Source organism: Castor canadensis, chromosome X, assembly GCF_047511655.1.
Source record: "Castor canadensis chromosome X, mCasCan1.hap1v2, whole genome shotgun sequence".
NCBI classification, from domain to species: domain Eukaryota; kingdom Metazoa; phylum Chordata; class Mammalia; order Rodentia; family Castoridae; genus Castor; species Castor canadensis.
The window spans coordinates 62,883,872-62,903,846 of record NC_133405.1 but is presented as its reverse complement, the minus strand read 5'-3'; positions in this window follow the sequence as shown (position 1 = coordinate 62,903,846).

The window sequence follows — 19,975 nt, the reverse complement described above, 5'->3', positions numbered from 1 at the left end:
AGTAAAAATAAATGAAAATACTAAAAAAAATGTGTATATAAAATATGTATTTACACACACACACACAAACACACACACAGTCCAAATTTCTTCCTTGTTATGGAAAGGAATAGAATCCCTCTCAGTTCAATGAGTGTTCTGGGCTCTTTCTTCTGATTTCTGATCCATGTGCTAACAGTTTTGACAGGGGCTTTCTCTATGTCTCTACTGCTTATTAAGGTTGATATGCTTGGTTGTGTGGCAGTGAATGTTGCCCGTCCCTACTGGACAGATTTGGGGGAGTTCAGCTCAAGGCATTTAAGCCCAGACTTTTCTTGGTGAGATAGGTCATCTGGTGTAGGTGGGTTCTCAGAAGTTGTCCCACATAGAGCTGGTATGTGAGAAGTTGCCAGCCCCTACTGCCCACACGGAAAGCCTGGGAGCTAGAATGGAGCTTTTGTGTTGACTTCTTTTCTTTTGGAAGTCTGTTAGTTTCAGCTCATGACTAGTTTTTCTAAGGTGGTGGGAAGTGTTGTTTCCATGCAACTGTGGCCCTGCCCCCACCAGGCAGGATCAGCTCAGAGTTCCACCACATCCCTTCTGTTTACTTGGGATCCAGTTTTGTCCAGGGGGGAGGGTGCAATATGCCCACCACATTTGTAAGGAAGCATGGCTTGTTTTACTTTATATTAAAGTGGATGGGTGAGGTGAAATAGACATTGGCCATACAAGAGATCTCCATTCTACTTTTTGTGTTTTATGCATTCTGTGAGGGATATTTAATTTGCTAGAAATCCTTGTCTCACTATTATTGCTGTAAAAGTACATAGACATAGTTAACCAGGAAGAACTACAGGAACTGAAACTTGTTTATAAAGTAGTTCTTCATCTTTTATATAAATCTCTTGATTGTGCCATTGGAAGTATGTGATTGAGCAGTGAGTGGCACTCCTTAAGGGTTTGAATATGGCCAGTTGTAAAATTTCTTAAGAAAATATGTAAATTTCCTTCTCTGAGACAGTCCTACCTTCTTTAAAGTCACCAATGTAATCTCCCAGAGTAAAGTTTGGAAAATTATCTGAGATATGCTTACTCAGAATAATAGAGTTGGGTTTATTCTATCTGCTTTTCATTTTTCTCAATCCTAAGAATTCTTTAGACCATTAGGCATGCTAGAAGCTTGCTGCACTTTTCCCTTTTCCATTGTAATGCTCTAGTTTATATAAAGATGTTGAGGAATTGCTTTAATAATTTCACTTTAAGTTTTTCTTCTCATAAACAGTCTTTAATTATCTTCTATGTTTCCAGGAAAAGATTGTGTGATTCTAAGAAGTTTAACTGCATAGGGAAAATCTGTTTCTGTTTTGCTTGGAAGCTTACTGAAATTTAGCTAAGCTAGAAGGAGAAATAGTCTTCAGTCATTAGGGAATTCTACTCTGAAACATTTTTGCAGTTTATAAGCACAGTATCCTTTGGATGACATTTCTATTGCAAAATGGGTTTTCTGCATCACTTCATTATTTTTTTCCCTTTTAGAAATTCTTATTTTTAAATAATTTCAAACTTTGATAAAAGAATTCTGAGTTACCCATTACTTTGAGCCCATTTCTAAACATTTATCTTATATTTTCTTTATTTTTTTCTTTCCCTTTATTCACAGACTCACACACATACTCACACTCCACCAATAACACACACATTATTTTCAGACACATTAGAAAAGAAGTTGCAGACATGATGCCTTTTAGCACTAAATATGTGAATGATTACTGTCTATGAACAAGGGATTTTCTTACATTAGAATGATTTTTCTGAGTTTTTTCAAATATTATCAATTTTCTCAATCATACAATTTATGAAAAAGGAAAACAAATAAATTCTCATCCAGTATCAGATTTACTGCATTTAGTCACATCATTTTATATCCTTTAATCTGTCTGGAGTGAGGTGTTTTTATTATCTTTTTTTTAATTAATTCATTCACATGTGCATACATTGTTTAGGTCCTTTCTCCCTCCTGCCCCTGCCCCCCTCTTATCCCTCCTCCCCCCTCATTTCCAGGCATAACCTGTTCTGCCCTTATCTCTAATTTCATTGAAGAGAAGACATAAGCATAATAAGAAAGACATAGCATTTTTGCTAGTTGAGATAAGGACAGCTATACAGAGAGATTCCTAGCATTGCCTCATGTACAAATGTGTTACAACCCAAGTTGATTCGATCTCTAACTGATCTTTACCCTGGTTCCTGATCCCCTTCTTGTCTACTTATTTTGTACAATTTTCTTGCATTTGATTTTGTTTGATGTTTATGATTTGATTTGTGTGATCCATTTTTAACAGGATTTATAGATAAAGTACGTATTATTTTCAGTGAATGATACCAGAAGGGACATAAAATTTTATGTTCTAACATAGAAAATGTTAAAATTGATCCTTTAGTCACAGCATTCTCTATCATGTTTTTCACTGTAACTTATATGCTATTTTTAGTCTGTATTTTGTAGCAGATGCCAAAGGAAACCATATCCAGAGGCTTCCAATGCTGAGGAGCTAAACTAAAGAAAGCATAATCTTAACACATCAGAACATAAACTGGTCCCAATTTAATAATACTCATTTTCTAGATATATATTTCTCATTAAAATTCGAACTTGAACTGTAGATTAATGGCTCCAGAAGACACACTAGAATTAAATAGCAGATACAAATGTTTATTTATACAATTGCATAATGATAATTATTTATTATAAACTTATATTTGAGTTCTATGCAAATATCTAATTAAAAGTCTTTGTTCAGATTTGAAAGATTTATGAATAGAAAATCTGTTTGAAACAGCCAAGATGTCCCACCACTGACGAATGGATTAAGAAAATGTGGTATCTATACACAATGGAATTTTATGCAGCCATGAAGAAGAATGAAATGTTATCATTCGCTGGTAAATGGATGGAATTGGAGAACATCATTCTGAGTGAGGTTAGCCTGGCTCAAAAAACCAAAAATCGTATGTTCTCCCTCATATGTGGACATTAGATCAAGGGCAAATACAACAAGGGGATTGGACTATGAGCACATGATAAAAGCGAGAGCACACAAGGGAGGGATGAGGATAGGTAAGACACCTAAAAAACTAGCTAGCATTTGTTGCCCTTAATGCAGAGAATCTAAAGCAGATACCTTAAAGCAACTGAGGCCAATAGGAAAAGGGGAACAGGTACTAGAGAAAAGGTTAGATCAAAAAGAATTAACCTAGAAGGTAACACCCATGCACAGGAAATCAATGTGAGTCAATGCCCTGTATAGCTATCCTTATCTCAACCAGCAAAAACCCTTGTTCCTTCCTATTATTGCTTATACTCTCTCTACAACAAAATTAGAAATAAGGGCAAAATAGTTTCTGCTGGGTATTGGGGGGGGAGAGGGAGGGGTGGAGTGGGTGGTAAGGGAGGGGGTGGGGGCAGTGGGGAGAAATGAACCAATCCTTGTATGCACATATGAATAATAAAAGAAAAATGAAAAAAAAAAAGAAAATCAACAACCTTTGCAGTTGAAATGTTGAGAATGTAGTGAACATGTGATTTGAGACAAGAAATATGGATTACAAATCTCAATTGGTTAAATTTCTCATTATTTAGATCCTTCTATATTCATGTCCTTTCCAGTCTCTTACACTTCAACAAGTCCTTCACATGGCTTCAATGTATCCTTACTGCATGAAAATCTGTCTTTACTTTTATCTCATTCATTTCCTTTTTATTCAATGAACACAAAGGAAATTTTACCATACGTTCTTAGAAATATATTAACTGGCCATCTCCACTCAGTGCTCAGTACTTTTCTGACCTAGTATAAGTATTCTTATTCTCAGAATATTTTAATTACACAGTTTTCTTTTTGGCAGTACTAGGGTTTTAACTTAGAGCCTCACGCTTGCTAGATAGGTTCCCTACCACTAGGCCTTTTTGCTTTAGTTATTTTTTCAGAGAGCATGTCACACTTTTTTCCCATGCCAGCCTCTGTCCACAATCTTTATACCTATGCCCTTGGTATCAATGGGATTACAGGTGTGTGCCCCCATGATCATCTTATTTGTTGACATGGGGCATCTCACTAACTTTTTGCCAAAGCTGGTTCAAACTGTGATCCACTTGATTTCCTTCTTCCCTAATAGCTGGAATTACAAGCTTGAATCCTTACACTGGCCCTCAAGAATATACTTTTATACCTCTGCCCTTTTCTTAATAAGATACTTTGCCCCAAAATATTGTCCTCATCTATACTGTCTTCTATTTTCCTATACTTAGAAGTGTTTAATTTACAAAATAATTTCTTTGATTAGCTTCTCTTTATTATCATAATTGAAATTACTATACTCCATTCCCAGTATTTCATGAACTTTTTATATATGTCTTCACCTTTTCTTAAAGTTTTAGTTGTATAAAAATTTCTCATTACTAGTGTACGCTCCCATTAAGTACAAAATATATCTTAGTGATGTTTCTGTGTTTTCTGTTTATTTTGCTGTTACCTACCACATGTTTCACATACCTTGGTTATCTAAAAAACTAGCTGTATAATGTCATAAGATCCTATGCTATAGAAAATAAGCAATTCACACAATATTTGGTTGCAATACCCAGAATCAAAGTTTGTTTGTTTGCAATCATTTATTCATTTACAAATTATTACATCCAAGCTCTTGTATTTGGTTGTAGCAATAGCACATTCATATATTTTAATAAGCTGTCTCATTAGGCAATGTTTTTCTCTTTTTATGTATCTGTAATTGAGACACACGCATCAGTCTATTAGAGGGAAAATAGTTCACTACCATCAAAGTAACCTTGAAATTATAATCATTATAAATATATTAGCTCTTTAAATAATGTAAGTTTAGCTAGAACCATGTGTTGTTCCAGTATGCACACTATCTGTAATGATGTTCACAGTTAGCCTACTGTATGTCTCACTGCCAAGTCTCCCTTGCTCCCTGGGAAGACATTGTGTAATTATTTTATAGTATAATTTTTGTAATTATGAAAAATATTATTATAGTTGAAATAAAAGAATTTTACTACAGTGGAAGAGACTAAGCACTTTGAACACTTCCCTCCTCAGTGATCAAGTATATCCTGCAAATAATCTGTACCTAAAACTCACTTAATTATGAAGCAGGAAGATTTAAGGTTACATTTGTCTCCCAAGAGAAAACAACCATAGATTAAATATTTATTCTATAGCCCTAACTCTGCAGCTTCCTCAAATCTCTAATAAAAGAGTACATGTTGGTACATAGGAAGACTACTGAATTTTGTAAATTGATTTTGTGTCTTGCCAATTTGCTTAAAGTGTTTATAATGTCTAGAGATTTGTGAATAGAGTTATCAGATTTTTAGTTCTAAGATGATGTCATTTGGAAATAGGAATATTTTGATTTCTTCCTTCCCTATTTGAATCTATTTTATTTTTTCATTCTGTTTTATTTCTCTAGCTAGGAACACAACACTATATTGTGTAAGAGTAGAGAGAGTGTACACCCTTGTTTTCTTCCAGACTTTAGAGGAAATTGTTTCAGTTTTGCCCTAATTAGTATGATGTTGGCTATAGGTTCCTCAAATATAGCCTTTATTATGTTGAATTACTGTCCTTCTTTCCTAGCATCATCAGAGCTTTTATCATGAAAGGATGATGAATTTTCTCAAAAGATTTTTCTGCATCTGTTGAGATGATCATGTGGTTTTTGGGTTTACTTCTGTTATATGATGCATTACATTTAGTGATCTGGCTATGGTAAATCGTACATGCATCCTTGGAATGACATGAACTTGATCATGGTGTATGATCTTTTTGATATATTGTTGAATTCAATTTGCCAATATTTTGTTGGGAATTAGAATTATTAGGATATATTCATTTTGCAGGGGGGATTCATTTTGACAATTCCAAATAAGCTTGTTTTGTATGTTGGGTAGGTTGGCCCCACTATCTCTCCATCTCAAACCCTTCCTGCCTTACTCAAGCAATTGCAAGACTTTTCATTATTCTATTTCATATAGGTATATAAAGTCCATCAACCACATTCCCTCACCTTAGTCTCCTTTACTGATTTTCTCCTTTCCTACAAGTACTATCCCACACATCGTACCAATTTTATAGTCCCATTTTTTGTTATTAAGTTTTAAGTCACTGTTCAAAGAGATTTCTCGATGTATCTACACTACAATTTTACTTTATTTTAGCCTGTTCAAGCCCTTTCAATACTCTCCCTTACCTCTCCTCTCCTACTTTCATTTTTCAACTGCTTTCAATACATGTTGTTATGTTCTCTACCTTCAGAGATATTATGTTTTACTATATGGTTGACACCCTATCATCGTCTTTTCCTTTCTCCTCTTCCCCAAGCTCCATAGAGTAGTTCCACTATTATAAACAAACATGTTCTAAATATGATTTTGTACATGATCAGGTTTGATTTTGTGCATATGTTTATCTTTTCAATCTATCTTCCAAATATGCAAGAAAATGGGACCATTGTCTTTTTGAACCTGTCCAACTTCACTTAATGTGATGCCCTCCAATTCTTTTACCTTCAAATCACATGGTGTCATTCTTCCTTATAGATGAATAAAACTCTATTATATATATATATATATATGTATGTATATATATGTGTATGTGTGTGTGTGTGTGTGTGTCTGTCTGTATATATATATATATATATATTCTTGATCCATTCATCAGTTATAGAGCATTTGGGTTGTGTCAACAGCTTGGCTGCTGTTAATTATCACAAGCAAGTGGCTCCATCTTTAGCTTTTTGAGGACCCTCCACAGATGTGGATATCCAGTTTTCCCTGAAATATTTTTGGAACATGGTGTCTTACCTTCATTGTGTGTTTTGGTCTCAGTTGTTGAGGATCAGTTGCTGTAGCTGTGTGGGTTTACTCTAATCAATTGGTCTTCATGTCTGTTTTTGTACCAATACCATGCTGCTTTTTGCTCTGTAGTATAGTTTGAATTTGGGAATTGTGACACCTACAACATTGGACTTTTTACTCAAAATTGCTTTGGCTATTCAATGTCTTTTATGTTTCCATACAATATTTTAGGACAGATTTTTCTAGAAGTTTTGCGTTTAAGTTCTTTAAAGAGAATGACCTGCATTTCTCTTTCTCTCATTTTTTTTTTTTTGTTATTTCCTTGTCTGGTATTGGGGAAGGTGTAACAATGGATTCAGAAAATGATTCTGGAAATGTTCCCTTTTGATTTCATGAAAAAGTTTGAGGAGTGTTGGCATTATTTTTTAGAGGTGTAAAATAGAGGGGATGAGCCAATTCAGGTTATAATACACATATACTTACAAATATCACAATATAACTCCCTTTATAACTATCTTAAAGAAACAAATTTTTTTTTTAAATTGGAGAACAGGAAGTTAAAACTGGTTTTGTATTTGGGTTGGATCCAGTGAGAAAGAACAGGATATGTAGAAAGGGAATAGGTGGGTGAATATGGTAAAATATTATGTTCTAATGTATGAAAATGGAAAAATGAGGTCAGTTGAAACTATTTTAGGATTGGGAGTAGGGAGGATAAAGAAGAATGATACAGGGGAAAATTCCATTATGACGTATTGTAAATTTTTTTTAAATGTCACAATATACCTCCATTACAACAATAATGATAAAAATGTTGATAATATTGATAGTGATACTTTAAAAATCATGTAAAAATAAAATTAAATGAAAAATAAAAATAAGAAGAAATCCAATTGTAAAATTCTCCATTTCTATTAAACAGTTTAAATATATCTAAGCATATTACTTTTGTGTATTGAATGCAAAAGTTAATAAAAATAAAACAAACCAAAAACATAAAAGGGCTAATGGTTATAAAGTGGTAGAAACATATCTATCAGCTTTTAAATTAAGTGAAAGTCTAATCTCAGGCTTGCCTTTGTGACTAGAAATGTCAATATTTCCCTGTTTATTATTTTTTCAATATTAGGGAAATTAGCAGACAAATAAATGATTTTATTTCTAAGAACAGAATCTATATGTATTATAGGCCAAATGCCATTTGCTGCTGAACCCTTTACAGATAGTACTATAGTAATTGAATGTTCGCCAATGATTTAAAATGTCAATACAAATATACTTACTCAAGGTACTTACAGATAATAGAAATTTGTCTTCTTTAATAAAAATCTTTAAAATAAAATATTTATGTAGATTTAAGGAGAGGTAGAAATTATTCAAGGGTCAAAAAGTTCTGTTTTCCTTCCCTCTCTCACCTATTTTTTTTTTATTGTTTTTGTACAAACTTACATGTATATACATTATTTATGCCAACTCCCTCTCCTGCTCTACCTTGGGGTAGAATCTGTTCTGAGCTTCTGTTCTCCAATTTTGTAGAAGAAAAAACATAAATGATAATATGAAAAACCCAGTGTTTTGCTAGCTTGAGATAAGGATAGCTATGTAGGGAGATTCCTTGTGTTGTTTCCATACATATATGTATTACAAACCAAATTGCTTCATTTCTACCAAACCTCTTCAATACTTCCTAGTACCCTTCCCATAGTCACCTCAGCCAGTTTAAGACTACTATATTAATTCCTATACAGTAAGCACATCAAACACATTCAAATTTTTGATTTCCATCGCTTGCCCTATCCCTTCCATGTACATTCTCTCCTTAGTGTGTGACTGATGCCCAACAATATTACTGCATTTGTTTTAAGTCGATAATCCCCATATGAGGGAGAGCATCCAATTTTTGGCCTTGAGCCTCACTAACTCTGCTTCAGACAAAGTGCCCTAGTTCCATCCATTTACCTGCAAATGACAAAATTTCATTATTCTTAGTTGTGGAATAAAATTCCATTGTGTATAAATGTGACATTTTCATAATCCATTTTTAGATACTGGGTCATTTTGTCTTTTTCCACATCTTGGTTATTATAACTAGTGCTACAATAATCATGTGTGTGCAGGTGTCCTTATTGTAACCTGACATATTATTTCTGGTACATCCCTATGAGGGTTATTGCTGAGTCATATGGCAGATCTATTTATCGTTTTTTGAGGATCTTGCATACTGTTATACCAGTGTATAGTCTCATCATCAGTGTATGCAAGATCCGTTTTCCCCAATCCTCACCAACATTTGTTGTTGGTGGTGTTTTTGGTTTTCTTTTTAAAATGAGAATTATTTTTTAAAATTTTTTTTTATTATTCATTTATTCACATGTGCATACATAGTTTCTTGATGGTAGCTGTTCTAACAGGAGTGAGGGGGAATGTTAATATGGTTCTGATTTTTATTTCTTTTATGGCCAGGGATTGTGAGCATTTTTTCATGTTTTTTTTTTTTTTAGCTATTTGGAGTTCTTAGGTTGAAAACGTTGTATTTATTTCAGTTGACTATGTCTTTATTGGACATTGATTTTTGAGTTTAGTTGTTTTGAGCTCTCTGTGTATTCTAGTTAACAGTCCCTTATCTGATATATAGCTACCAAAGATTTTCTCCTATTCTCTGGGTAGGCTCTTCAACTTACAGAGCATGTCTTCTTTTCACAGATTTTTAATTTTATGTACTCCCATTTTTCAATCCTTTCTGAGTTCCTGAGTCACTTGAGTTCTACTGAGGAAGTCCTTACCTACACCTACTGCTCTTTCTTGTACTAGATTCAAGGTTTGAAGTCTGATGTCACTGTCCTTAGTGAACTTTGAGTTAATATAAGTACAGAGTGACAGACATGGATCTAGTGTCAGTGTGCTGTAGGCAGATAACCACTTGTCCAAGTAATATTTGTTGAAGAGGCTGTTTTTTTCTCCATCATATGTTTTTGGCACCTTGCCAAACATTAGATGTTTGTAGTTGTGTGGATTTATATCTGGGTCATTTATTCTATTCTGTTGGTCTTCATGTCTGTTATTGCATCAGTACCATGTTGCTTTACAGCTATGGCTATGTAGTATAGTTTGAAGTTGAGTATTGTGATAGCTCCAGCATTGCTGTGTTTGCTCAATATTGCCTTTGGTATTCATGGTCCTTTGTGTTTTCAAATGAACTTTCATGTACATTTTTCAATCTCTGTGATGAATGTCTTTGGGATTTTGATCAGAATTGCATTGAAAAATATAGATTGCTTTTGGTATTATAGCCACTTTTGCTATGTTAATTCTGCCAATCCATGAGCATGGGAGATCTCTCCACATTCTGTAGTCTTCTTTGATCTCTTTTTTCAATGGTTTGTTGTTCTCCTTGTAGAGGACATTTACATCCTTAAATAAGTTTATTCCTAGGTATTTAATTTTTTTGAGGCCATTGTAAATGCCATTGTTTTCCTATATTCTTTCTCAATCTTCTTATTGTTGGTGTGTCAAATGTCTGTTGAGTTTTGTAAGTTGATTTTGTATCCTACTATTTTGCTGAGGCTGTTTTTGGTGTCTGGTAGTTTTGAGGTAGATTTTTTTGGGGGTATTTAATGTATAAATCATGACATCTGTGAATAGGGATAATTTGACTACTTCTTTACCTATTTGTATTCCGTTTATGTCTTCTTTCCGTATACTCTCTCTAGGAATTCCAAGACTATGTTGACTAGGAGTGTGGGAGTTAGTACTCTTGTCTTCCTCCTGACTTTAGGGGAAATGGTTTAAGTTTTTCTCCATTAAGTACAATGTTGGCTATGGGTTTTTCATATATAGCCTTTAGAATGTTGAGGTACATTCCTTCTATTCTTAGTTTCCTCAGAGCATTTATCAGGTAATTGTGTTGACTCTTTTTGAAGTCATTTTCTGCATCTATTGAGTTGATTAAGTGGTTTTTGTCTTTGCTTCTTTTAATGTTCTGTATTACATTTAATGATTTGTGTATGTTGAATCATCCCTGCATCCCTGGGATGAAACAGACTTGTCATGATAAATGATCTTTCTGTTATGTTGTTAGATTAAGTTTGCCATTATTTTATGGAGGATTTCTGCATCAATGTTCTTCAAGGAGATTGGCTTGCCATTCTGTTTTAGATGTGTCCTTGTTAGGTTTTGGGATGAGTATAATACTGGCTTCATAAAATGAGTTAGGCAGCATTCCTCCTCTTTCTGTTTTGTGGAAAAGCTTAAGGAGTACTGGTATTAGTTCTTCTTTAAAGGTTTGGTACAATTCAGTGTAGAATCCATCAGGTCCTGGATTTTTTTTTTTTTGGGAAATTTTTTATTGTTGCATCAATTTCCTTACATGTTATTGATGCATTTATGTTATCAATATCTTCTGGGTTCAGTTTTGGATGGTCCTAAGTTCCTAGAAATTTCTTCTAGATTTTCCAATTTATTTGAATATACGTTCCCAAAATTGTCTGTGATAATTCTTTGGATTTCTTTGGTGTTTGTTGTTACATCCCCTTTCTCAGTTCTGATTTTACTAATTTGGGTCTTTTCCCTCCTCATTTTAATCAGATTTTCCAAGGGTTTGCCAATTTTGTTTTTTTTTTTTTTCAAAGAATCAGGTTGTCGTTTAGTTGTTTCTTTGTTTTTTTTTTTTTTTGGTCTCTGTTTCATTAATATCATCCCTTATTTTTATTATTTACCTCCATTTGCTTGTTTTGGGTTTAGCTTGTTCTTGTTTTCTAGGAGTTTGAGTGCAACAGTAGGTCATTAATTTGAGATTTGTCTGTGTTTTTAATATATGCATGCATAGCTCTAACCTTTCTCCTTAAGACTGCCTTTGCTGTGTCCCACAGGTTCTACTAGGTTGTGTTTTTGTTTTCTTTAACTTGTCAGGTTCTGGTTGCTCACACCTGTAATCCTAGCTACTATGGAGGCAGAGATCAAGAAGATCATGGTTCAAAGCCAGCAAGGGCAAATAGTTCATGAGACCGTATCTCCAAAATACCCATCACAAAAAAGGGCTTGTTCCAAGATGCCCCACCATTGATGAATGGATTAAGAAAATGTGGTATCTATACACAATGGAATTTTATGCAGTCATGAAGAAGAACAAAATGTTATCATTCCCTGGTAAATGGATGGAATTGGAGAACATCATTCTGAGTGATGGCTACTGGCACAAAAGACCAAAAATCGTATGTTCTCCCTCATATGTGGACATTAGATCAAGGGCAAACACAACAATGGGATTGGACTTTGAGCACATGATAAAAGCGAGAGCACACAAGGGAGGGGTGAGGATAGGTAAGACACCTAAAAAATTAGCTAGCATTTGTTGCCCTTAACGCAGAGAAACTAAAGCAGATACCTTAAAGCAACTGAGGCCAATAGGAAAAGGGGACCAGAAACTAGAGAAAAGGTTAGATCAAAAAGAATTAACCTAGAAGGTAACACCCACGCACAGGAAATCAATGTGAGTCAATGCCCTGTATAGCTATCCTTATCTCAACCAGCAAAAACCCTTGTTCCTTCCTATTATTGCTTATACTCTCTCTACAACAAAATTAGAAATAAGGGCAAAATAGTTTCTGCTGGGTATTGAGGGGGTGGGGGGAGAGAGGAAGGGGGCGGAGTGGGTGGTAAGCGTGGGGGTGGGGGCAGGGGGGAGAAATGACCCAATCCTTGTATGCACATATGAATAATAAAAGGAAAAAAAAAAGGGCTTGTTAAGTGGCTCAAATTGAAGCCTCTGCTAAGAATACTTGTTGTGGTATTTCAGGAGGGAATAATCTGTAGACATCTGTCATATCCTTTGATCTATGTTGTTATTTAGTTCTAGGATTTCCTTTTTGATTTTTTTTTTGTCTAGATGACATATCTATTGGAGATAGAGGGATATTAAAATCTCCCCCTATCTCTGTTGGTGTCTATATATGGTTTTAAGTCCTTTAGTGTATGTTTGATGAGTTTGGGTGCACTGACATTGGGTACATATAAGTTGGTAATTGTTATTTCTTCTTGATATATTGCTCCTTTTATTAGTATAAATTCATCTTGTTTGTCTCATTTGGCTAATGTAACTTTGAATTCCACTCTGTCTGATATATGTATGGCTATTCCTGCCTGTTTGGGGGGTGGGCATTAACTTGGTAAATCTTCTTCCAGCCTTTCACCATAAGCCAGTGTTTATTTCTGTCAATAAGGAGAGTCTGTTATAAATAACAGATTATCAGATCTTCCTTTTCAATCTAGTTTGCCAAATGGTGTCTTTTGATGGGATAGTTGAGTTCATTGACATTCAGTGATAATATTGATATGGTATGTGGTGACTCCTGCTATTTAGTTGTTTTTGCTTTTTCAGGATTTGTGTGTGTGCACTAGAATCAATGCTACTCTCTAATTACTTGTCTTTTCTTCTCATGTAGTTTAATACTTCCCCTATGCTCATGTATTTGCATGTTTTCATCTTCTGTGTGTAGAATTCCTTGTAGAATCTTCTTTGAGTGGTAATTTTGCTGGGTAGAGTATCCTAGGCTGAAATTGTTTTCTTTCAGCATTTGAAATACCTCACTCTATATCCTTCTTGCTTTTAAGGTTTCTGATGAGATATTTGCTTTTATTTTGATGAATTTACCTTGAAAAGTTATTTGTTTTTTTCTCTCTTACAGCCTTCAATTTTCTTTTTCTGTTTGCTGTGCTACTTGTTTTAATGATAATATGCCTTGAAGAGGCTCTATTTTGGTCACGTCTTTTTGGTGTCCTGGAAGACTTCATCTTCATGAACGAGCAACACTTTCTTGAAATTTGGGATATTTTCTGTTATTATTTTGTTGAATATATTACATATCCCTTTTATATGCACCTCTTCTTCTTCAATCTCCATGAGTCTCAGTTTTTATCTTTTGATGGAATTGCTGAATTTCTTGCATATTCCTTTCACATCTCCTGTGGTTTTTAAGTGTTCTTCTGTTTTTTTCTTTAATATCTATTTTATCTGTGAGCTCTGATATTCTGTATTGCACTTGTTCTAGTCTGCTGCAGTAGCCTTCCACTGTATGTTTTTTTTTAACTAAATGGATTCTTTATTTCCAGGATTTTTGTTTTATTCTTTTTTTTCCTAAGGTTTTTCATTACTTTATTCAATTCCTCTTTCATATCTTGTGTTAACTTCTGTATTTCAAATATCTCTTTTTTATAGTCTCTTTTGTTTCACTTTGTTGTTTGTTGAAGTCCTCACTGAGTTCATTTATTTGTTTCTGTATCTTCTCAAGTTTTTTATTTGTGTTGCCTTGATATTTGTTAAGTGCATCTTGTACTTTCTGGTTTACCATGTTGTGTAATTTCTCCATGATCTCATCCATGATTTCCTCTTTGAGAGATTTTTTGTGGTCATCATTGAATTCATTAGTGATATTTATCATTGTATTGTTGGGGTCAGGGACTGGATATTCATTTTCTTCATTTCCCATTATATCCTTTGTTGAATTACTTTGTTGAGGCATATCATTTCCTTGCCTTCTTCTCCCATTGTACTAATTACTGCTGTTCAACTATGTTCTTGATGGGCTAGTTGCAGATTTTAACTGTTTTTTTTTCCTTCTTAATTTCATTGCTTGTTGTGACTGGCTTAGTGTTTAGCTAGCTTGATGTGCTATTTCTGTCCCTGGCCTTGAGGTGTAATTAGCAATAGCAAATTCACAGGTTCAATGCCAGACCAGTTGTGTACCTATTACACAGAAAACCCTTTAGTGATAATATCTTTAAACAATGGGATTTGGGGGGATAATGGTTGTTTGGCTAGAGATAGAAACTTCAGTAATTGGTAAAGGTGGTGCTAGAAAGGGGGATGGGGTGGGTGGGGGAAGAGGCATGGGAACTGCTGGGTTTGGGGGTCCTTGTGTGTGTTTGGGGGTCCTTGTGTGTGTTTGGGTGTATTTGTACTGTTGTACTGGAGGATGCTTCTATCAGGGATTGCTGAGGTCTGGGGTGTGTGTACAGTTGTTATAGTAGCCTAGTCAGCATGTGGTGAATATGTAAGAGAGAGGGTTAATGTAGTGACAGGTTGGGGAAGGTGAGGAGAGGAAGGTGAAGACAAAGGTAAAGAGTGGATGAGAAGGGGCAGAAAGAACTGTTGGTGGGGGGAGAACAATGTATTGTAGCACAAGAAAATGAGAGAAAGTGAAGGGAATAAGAATATGGATAAGAAAGTAGTAATGTTAAAATTAATAATACAAAAAAACAGGTACAAAAACAACATAATATTCATTCTGCTCAGCAGATGTTCTGGTCTTATTCTTTTGATGCCCAATCCTGGTATTAGTGCTTGGTATTCTGGGCTTTGTGGTGAAGGTTGCTGCCCCCTTTTCTGGACAGCTTTGGGGGGAGATGTCTGGAGGATTCTTTTTTCCACTTTCTTTGGTCTTATGGGTTGTCCATTACCGGTTGGAGCTCTGAAGTAGTCTCACCAGATGGCTAGCTTGTGAGCAGTATTTGGCTCCTTCTGTCCACAAGGCAGGTTGCAATTGGGACCTGTCTTGGCTCACTACCAGTTTTTGCAAAGTAGTTCTATCTGTTGTTTTTGCCAGGCAGCAGCTGTGTTCACCTGCCTCTGCAACTCTTTTTGGTTATCTTCTCCCCCCAGCAAGGTGGGGCAATTTAGTTTTGAGTACTGCCATCAGTTCCATGGGACTAGATCAGCAACCTTACATGCCCCCATTTTGGGAGGTTGGTTTTTTTGCTCAACCCTACTCTGAGAGTTTGTTCCTCTCCCTGCTTTCCTTTGCCAAGAGTTCGGCTCCTTGCCCAACTCCCGTTCTCTGAGGTTGCTTCAGTGTTCCAACTTTCCTCCACTGTTGGTGCTAGATTAGAATTCACTGTTTATGCTTCTCAGTTTTGCTCAGGGTGGTTCAATCTGCCCAGGGGTTGGGCTGGATTATGTTCCTGGGAGGTAAGTGGGGAAATTGCATATGGTTCATGTTGCTCACCTGTTAGGTCTGCAGATTTATTCAGGTAGCTTTGAAATAGGCTGGAAGGGAGAAATGGCATGCTGCTTTTCTCAAGTCAGACACTTACTGGGACTGGGTTCAGTGCAGTGGGGCATAGGTAGGCTTTTCACAGGCTAGTGGTCCAGGACGTCACAGTGTTCAGTTCTGTTTGATGCACTGTCCTCTGTTTTTTGAAAATAGAAAGAAAGAAAGAAAGAAAGAGAGAGAGAAAGAAAGAAAGGGAGAAATGGCCAGGGAGCTTTTTCCAGGGCAAATATGCCATATTGGCTGTGCCACTTTGGGATTTTTTCAGATGTTAGGTGCAATTAAAAGCTGTTTTGATGGTTAGTCATTTAATTTTATGTGTATCTAATGTGTTGGTGGTTATTATTTTGGCTCAATAAAATCAGCATTACCCAAGTCCAGCTCCCATATCTTGAAGTGGTTTCTGAAATCACGGAGCTCAGCAATTATGATTCCCTATCCCATCCACCATCTTAGATCATTCATGTATTGTTTTTATGTGAGCTCAAATCAGTGCCTATGGAATTGTGCTGACAGGTATCAATCTCTCAGTGAATTTTCTTTGTGAAAAAGTGTATGGCAAAGGAAAGAACCACAAGTAGAAACAACTGAACATGTTCTCTAAGTAGAATTTTTGAAATCTAAGTATTTGAATTTTAAATATATTTCCAAAATACACATTTCCAAAGTTTATTGTTTTTATTATTGTGATAGTATGAGCTTGCTACCACAAATAACCTACCTTTGTTTTTGTATTTTTTCTGTCTTAGCTTCTTGGTTCCCCATACTAACCATGAAAATACTGCAGCCATATTCATCATGTACTTGATTCCTTTTAATGTGGTTTTACATATCTATAGCATTGTTTGTTCCATCTAAATTTTTAAGCAACAGCTTTTATTATAAAATAAAATACATGTTCATTGTGAAATGTTTATCTCTCCCTTTATTAACTCATAGCAGTTATACAAATTAAGGGGATTCATTATCATATTTCCATTCATGTATATATTATATATTGATCTTTCCATCCATCTTTTTCTTTCTCTTGTCCCACTACCCTGAAACCCTAGTCCCTAGTAATTACCTTATGTGTGTTTTTTAAGATTTTTTAAAAAAATTTAACTTTACAGAGATTATATTTGCTTGTATAAAATCTTCTATGTCTTATATTAGTCATTAATACTGTACAGGTACATCATATTGACCTTTGTTTTCACTGTAGTAAAAGTGCATACAGTACAGTTAAACCCAAGCTCCATTTTACAGATGTTGTGTTGCCTTCTTTCTTTTTCTCTTACATGAATCTCATATGGTTAAAGGGCTGAAATTAATGGTTTCTAAAATATATGAATATCCAACTAAATAAAAATAAACCAATAAATAAAAAAAAGAGCACACATGTCTAATAAACATACATAATACACAATATCTGAGAACTCCTATAGAGACAGCAAGTGGTGAAATATACTCAAAGACATCTTCTAGAAATTCATTATTAAATTAAATATTTTCCAAAAATCTGGTTTTGAATAACATTAAATTATTAAAATATTTATATTTCATTTGCAGATTAAATGTTGACTTTCTATTCAAAAGACCACTTTATAGCTTTCCCAAACAGTGAATTGTATTAACAACATGGAACAATAACCTGGAAAAATGCATGAAAATAGCCATATTGTAATTTTATATATGTGTATGTGCCTTAAGTAGATATTCCTTTGTGTTAACTTACCTTTTAGGATTGCATGGAAAAATTTATGGAAAAAATGCAGACTTATACTTATTCTTGAAGAGAACCTTGAGATTTATTGATAAATGAATTTAAGAAAAGATTCTCCATGATCAAATAGCTGTAAAATCTTCACAGAAAGTAATTTATAACTATATGTTTTTATCCACAACATCTCAAAGATTCAGAAAATAGAGACTATTACAAGGTTTTACAAAAATCATAATATTGAGATAATAATAATACATTAATTTCACATAAAAATTGCTACAATTTGATGATTTGCTCTGAGAACAGCTGCAAGCTCATTCTATGATTCATGAAAAAGAGTTCTTGATGAAAAATCAAAGTCTAACATCTGTTTTGGAAGGTAAAATTATTTCATACTTTTCAACACTATGTGCATTTACCAATCTATTTCCATTACTCTTCCAATGGCCAGAATTTCAATAGAAATTAAAAACACAACTTTTTAAATTACTATGATGATATTTGGATCTCCTTGATCACGTGCTTGCTGTAAGATTCCAATGAAACACTTTTAAAACTGATGAGAGTTAATGGGATGCATACTATGAAAATTAGAAGCTATGGCTTATTCATTTTTGCACACTTCATAGACTAATGAAATGACATCCATAGAATAGGTAGTTAAAAAATATCCAAAAGAAGGAAGAAAAAAAAATAGGTGAGGGAAATTAAAAAAAATGTTGGTGGTGCTGAAGTTTGAACACAGGTACTCACACTTGTTAGGCAGGTGCTCTACCACTTTAGCCACTCCACCAGTCCAAAGAAGATTGTTATAGTAACATTTACCATTTGTTAATAGCTTATTGTGTTCCAAGAACTGTGTTATTTGCTTCACTTTACTTAACTTATATATTCTTCACAACAATCCTGAGAAGGTCAAGAGGAATATGACCAAAATAGAGAATAAAACTTTTATTTATGAAATAAAATAATATTTCTATTAGCTGGAACCTTTATCAGTTATTATGTAATCATTATCAATGTGTATTAATAAAGTGTTGAGAAGAAATCTCAAATTAGAAGTTGGAGGGAAGAAAGACCACTTAAAATGCTCTTTTCCTTTTAACTTGGATTATGTTTCTTTATGATCTTAAATGTTCTTACAGATTTTGCTATATGTTATTTATGTATAGAATGTCAATCTTCTATAAATTAAAAAGTATAGACTTTTTAAAAGCCACTCATCTTTCCTCCAGTCCTTTATGGTTAGAAGAAGCTGTGCCTGAGCATATGTCACATGAAGAAATCCTTCTATGAGGTAAACTCATTCTAAAGTTATAGAGCTTTAATAACACCAAATACAGAGTGACATAATGCTCTCTCACATGTCTTCTGCATACACACACTCACATTATTCACATATAGTAATAAGAATATCTGATGACAATGGACTTTTCTTTTCATGGAAGTGTGGGTGGTATATTTTAAAATCAAATGACTAAAATTTAGCAGTGTTAATTTCACTTTTATGCAATACATGCAGGCACAAATTAAATGCACTAATATTCAGATTCAGAGAAGAATCAATGTTTCCTATAGCGTATCATTTTTCTGTTCTTCAGAGTATTAGATAGCATTCTATGAGTTTGGTCATCATATCTCAATAGAAGGCCCACCTACTTAAATATGGATTTACTTGATCAATATGATATCATCTAGTAATGTCATTGGAATGCAGATAGAACACTAACCTTCAAATTATATGAACTGATTAAGAATTAGTTTTATGGATATATGCAAACCAATACCTTTATAACTTCATTTTTTAAACGTTTATGAATACTTTCACTTGTGTTTATAATCAAGTTAAAATTGAACATAATCTTTCCATTTAAACTCATTTATACCCAAGCAATACAACTGCTTAACCACATGGAAAAATATTAAGTAAAATTCTTGAGTTAGAACTGATGACAATATACAGAGTATCAAATTAGCTTTATCCTATACACTTATTGAATTTGAGAATAGGACATTTTATAGTTACATATTTCAATGAGTCTAAGTACATTGCCAGACCAATTTTGGGATTTTCTGGTGGGACTGAGGTTTGAACTCAGGGCTTCACACTTGCAAACTGGTGCTCTACCACTCTTGGCACTACCAGCCACATGTCCAGTCCATTTTGCTCTGGTTATTTTGGAAATGGGATCTTGCAAAATATTTACCCAAGCTGAGCTTGATCTGCACAATCTTCCCTATATCAGCCTTCCAAGTAGCTAAGACTATAGGTGTGAGGCACTGGCACTTGGCCCAGACCAATTTTTACATTATTTAATTTACTTCTGATTTTGCATAAGTGTTATTTGATACAATGCAATGTGC